This window comes from Camelus bactrianus, chromosome 3 (genome assembly GCF_048773025.1).
Source record: "Camelus bactrianus isolate YW-2024 breed Bactrian camel chromosome 3, ASM4877302v1, whole genome shotgun sequence".
Lineage (NCBI taxonomy): Eukaryota > Metazoa > Chordata > Mammalia > Artiodactyla > Camelidae > Camelus > Camelus bactrianus.
This window is the reverse complement of record NC_133541.1, coordinates 66,289,188-66,294,346: the sequence shown is the minus strand read 5'-3', so window position 1 is coordinate 66,294,346 and position 5,159 is coordinate 66,289,188. Positions and strand designations below refer to the sequence as shown.

Sequence of the window (5,159 nt, the reverse complement as noted above, 5' to 3'; positions counted from 1 at the left end):
ACCAGGTTTATAATTAACTTGACTGAGATGAGCTACCAACTGGATGCTGTTCATTGATTTTGAGAATAAGAGATGCTTTAAAGTGCAGGTGTGTGTATGTATGTTTGTGTGTATGTTTCCTTCACCAAAAAAAGTATTCTCTTGAAGAGGAAGAAATCTTCTGTGTCGCTGGGTTTTTTTTTTTTTTAACTTTTTTTTGAAAATTTAATTTTTTATTGAAGTGTAATTGATTTACAATGGTAGTTTCAGGTATACAACAAAGTGATTCAGTTATACACACACACACACACACACACACACACACACACACACATACACACACACATATACAGATATATTTTCAGATTCTTTTCCATTATAGTTTATTACAAGGAATTGAATATAGTTCCCTGTGCTACACAGTAGGTCCTTGTTGTTTATCTGTTTTATATATAGTAGTGTGTATCTGTTAATCCAAACTCCTGGTTTTATACAGATCCTTTTTGCATTTTCTCTGCCACAGGATTGAATTGTCATTGCTTGGCTCTCACAAATCAAGTTGTATATTTTCTGCTACATGAATCATTATAAACAACAGCTTTGGGAAGGCATTCTAGGGCCAGTAATTATACTGATGAAACAGAAAGACTGTATTCCAAGTGAGGTTAATTTTAGCAGAAGTCAGATGAAAGTGTTGTCGGCTAACAGCAAACAAGCTGGCAATAGAACCAAAATCACAGGTGCCAGTGACTTGTTTGGGCTGAGCAGTACCCAGGGTCACCACAGAAAGACAGACTGGACCTCCTGGCAGGCTTACATTGCTTAAAAATTTGAAGGAGACACATTGAGTTGATTATATAACAATCCTGAGAAATCACAATTAAAAAGTAGTCCTTAATTAGAAATGTGACTGAAAATATAGAATGCTAATAAATTAAAGTCTCTATGTGTATATGTGTGTGTATGTGCATGTGTACGCATGTGAGAGTGAGTGTGGGAGTGAGGAGAGGCTCACAGACCTATGTTGTTGATAACTGACCAAAACGTTTATTTATTTCTCTACAAAATAAGCTATTCTGTGAAAAAAATTACTAAGTGGAGAAAAAAAAGTTGCATCTTATCATGAGAGCAATTTAGATGTCTTTAAAAAAATCCATGTTTAAATTTTGTTCAGAATTCTGTTTTCTATGAAGAATGCCATTCTTTTAGGAAATCACTTGGGCTTCTTATACCCAGTGTCACAACTTAGTTTGCAGAAAGGAGTGTGACTGGATAATTAAACAAATGAGTCCTTCTGAGAAAAAAAATTAAGGCTAAAAACACTGAAGTATTAATTGGTAAAGAAGTCTGCATCTGAAGAGAACTTCGACATAAGGAGGAAAAGTGCAGTTATGTTCTCATTGGAAAGATGCCATGTGTAGCTTTTCTTTTTTTCTCATGTGGAAAAAAGCAGAAATTCTGACTGCAAAAAGCTTGAGTACAAAATAAGGCTTTCCCTATGGTTAGTTTAAATTAATTAAGCCAGGGTAATATACTGACTTGGCATCTAATCTAGAGATTAGAAATCAGTTGACAGTTAAAAATTTTATTAGTAAAAAAACCCATTCAATATACCTTAATCAAAAAGAGAAGGAATTGAACCATGGTACTGAGCTGTTTGTGGGGGAAGCACTGTTTCAGAATCTACTGGATAAGGGATCTTTAAGGCTATCACTAGGGGCCTGGCCCTCCCCACCCTCGCCCACACATCTATTCATTCCTTGCTTCTGACTGTTCCAGACAGTCTTGTATCTGCTTCAGTCTCTTCCCATGTGTCAGGCAAGATGGCCACTGACAATGTCTTAGATAAACAACAATGATTAAAGAGATTAAATTTCTCAACATCTGCATTATCAACCTTAGGAAATTCTTTACTTGTCTATGATTGGGCTATATGTTCATTCTTGAAAAAGCTTTGCGGCTCTCCAAGGTGCCAGGCGGAGCTGTGGGAGCCATATTACCCAGCAGGCTCTGCGACGAGCGGTGGTAGCTCTGGGCCAATGGCAGCGCAGGACTGGGATCCCGTGTAAGGGGCGACTTCCGGCAGCGTCCTCGTGGCACTCGCATTGGCTGCGTCTGGGTTTTTTCTCAGAATCAGTGTTCCGCAGTCTTGAGCAGACTCGAGGCCTAGGAGCAGGGATCCTGGGGAAGAGGCTTCCTCCCCGCCCTGCACAGAGGCAGGGCCGAGTGTAGACTAGGCGGTGGAGGGGAGTCTGCTGAGCCGTGGGGACCCTCTCTGGTCTCCTACCTTGCACCCCCCGGGTCCCTGCAGAGGGTTCAATGGCGGCGGCAGAGGCGCAAATGGACCCGACACTGGTGAGTGGATGGCCCCTCAGGCCCTCTGGACCCCTAGCCATGTAGTCCTGGCGCCCCATGTGGAGGATAGTGTAGTCTTGGATGTCTTCGCTTCCTCTAATGCTGCCTTTGAGTCTGAGGGCTGTGGAGGCTGGTCAGTCAGTACCAGCCAGGCGTCCTGAATTCAGGCAGGGGTTAATCTGCAAGGTTCTCAACTCAGTAAAGCAGTCAGCTGTGGCGGCGTGTCCCAGGCACATGAACCACTAGGTGAAAATGCTGGGAGGTGAGGCCCAACCGGGTGGAATTGCGGATCTCCATTTTGTGTGTTGGGAACAGAATGCACCGAGAAGTCAGGTCTGGAACAGCAAGCTGAGGAGCGGGGCCTCTTTTTACGTTGGTGGGAACCGTGGAGGATTTGGAGGAGAGGAGGGAAGGCATCTGTTTCAGGTTTTAATAGGCTTCCTCTTGCCATAGAGTTGAGAGCAGACAGGGTGAGAGAAGTCAGCATGAGGGAGGGGGCTCACCGCAACCCCTCAACATACGTGAAACCCTCTGTTCCACATAAGTATCTTCAGCCATCCTCCCAGCCCAAGTGTGTACTGCAGGTGTGCAAAACGAGTTTTGGAGCCCACGGTCTGGGTTCAGCTCCAGGCTTTGCCAGTGCCCAGTATTAGGAAGGTCTGCTAAGTCCAGAGCCCCTCAGTTTCCTCAGCTGTGAAGTGGGGTTAATCGCAGCATCTTCTCTCCGGGGTGACTGGGCGTGAAAACCACTAAATGCAGCACCGTGCACCCAGGGAATGCTCCAGAAATGCTGGTTGTGGCTATTCCTTACTCTGATTTCTAGGGTCCAAGGAGCCCTTTTCCCTGGTCTTGTCCTTTCAGCAGTACAAGCAGGAGAGAAATGGAACATCTCCGAATCCCCTCTGTCCCTGTGCCATCTGAATGGACTGAGCCTTAGGAAGGAGCTCATGTAACATGGGAATTTCAGCGTGCTTTCTAACCATGCCCTTCCCAGGGCTGTTATCCTAAGCAAGTCTTGTCGGTGCCCTTGTCTTGCATCTCTTGGGGTTAATGAGAATAGTAACATTTCCTCCCCTTGGCTTGAGGTGATCAGAGAAGGCACCTGTGTGGTATGTGTTCCCTAGTATCCAGCACTGGCCAGGTAACATCACTCTAGACGCTTCTCTGGGAACAGAGGCCCTTGTCCTGTGATGATCTTAGGGGCTCACCCAGGGGACTCTAGCCCTGGGGTTTCCTGGGTCTTGGGCCTGAATCTAGTTGAGACTTCGGGGAAGAGGGAGAGCCTGGGGACAGATGCACTGTGGGTGCAGTATTTTTGGAATGACTGCTCCTCTGCTCAAAGGGCCCTTGGGCAGGCTAGGGGCCAGGAAGTTCACTGGATTCATGTTTGCAGTTGCCATGTATTCACAATATGCAAAATGCAAAAGTGTCTTGCTGCTCACAGCAGTAAAGTCATTTTTCTCTTTAAGACACTTTGAGGGGGTATAGCTCAGTGATAGAGCACATGCTTTTTGTGCATGAGGTCCTGGGTTCAATCCCCAGTACCTCCTCTAAAAATAAATAAACCTAATCACTGCCCCCCCAAATAAAGTAAATAATACAATAATAAATAAATAATTAAAAAAAAAAAAAGAAAGAAAAGGCTTTGTGGCCAGGATTATTGGTACTTGGACTTGGACTGACCCAGTGTAGTATGCTGAATCCCTGGGCTCTTGGATATGTTAACATATGAAGCAAAAGTGATTTTACAGATGTGATTAAGTTAAGGATTGAGATGGGGAGGTTAACTTGGGTTATTTTGGTAGGCCCAATTTAGTCACAAGGTTCCCTATAAGAGGGAGGTAAAAGGATCAGAGTCAGAGAAAAGATGATGTGATGTGGTGGTCAAGGTCAGAAAGAAAGAGAGACTGGAAGAGACTATGCTTGAAGGTGTAGGATGTGGCCATGGACCAATGAGTTCAGGCAGACTCTAGAAGCTGGAAGAAGCAAGGAAATGAATTCTCCCCTGCAACCTCCAAAAGGCATGCAGTCTTGTGATTTGACCTTATTCCTTCTAACCTCCAGCACTGTAAGAGAATAATTTGCATTGTTGGGGCCACTAAGTTTGTGGTATTTTGTTGCAGCAACAGCAAGAAACTAATGCACCCAGTCTGTGCACGACCTATTAGGGGCACTGGGCACAGTGATTGATACCCTAAATAGAGTGCATGAAGGATGGAGGAGAGGTGATTGTTTTCAGAGGGACACTGGAAGACAAAAGCAACATATATACCATATTAGTCAAGCAAAATATGATGCTAGGCAATCTGAAAGTCAGGGAGAGAACTCTAGAAGTACAGTTGGAAGAAGGGAACTGGGACCCTTCCAAACAGAATTAAGAACTTGTTTTCTCCAGTATTTACCCATCTTTTGCAAATGTCTTCCCCTGAGAGGGAAGATCTTATGAAATGGTGCATTATTATGGCAGATGTCTTAGGATGAACCAGTGATACTTATCCTTGCAAGGAAGAATCAGTCACACTTGGCCTTGTAAGGCTTATCTCTATGAACTAACGTATTTAGATAAATAGTTATTCCTAAAGTATTCATTTCTAACGCAAAATGTTTTCTATATGGCTTGGGGAAGTGAATCCATGATATGTATATTTAGTCAAGGTAGTTTGAAGAAGCTAGCTAGTTTAAAGCTAGGGCCCAAGATGAATAATTAATTTATATTTTTGAATAAAGCCAAAAAAGGGGTATCTCTCCCACTTCTCTATTTTTCCATAATCATTTTTAATTCAATTTTTTCAAACTACACTTTCTTGTGAAAGATAGCAATGATT

At 43.5% G+C, this 5,159-nt stretch overlaps 1 non-coding gene across 1 annotated transcript; it reads left to right on the top strand.

Annotated features, from left to right (window-relative positions):
* The first annotated feature begins 3,812 nt into the window (after positions 1-3,812).
* TRNAK-UUU (transfer RNA lysine (anticodon UUU)) lies at positions 3,813-3,884 on the top strand. The gene has a single exon. It is a non-coding gene; the product is annotated as a tRNA-Lys (tRNA).
* Positions 3,885-5,159: the final 1,275 nt, after the last annotated feature.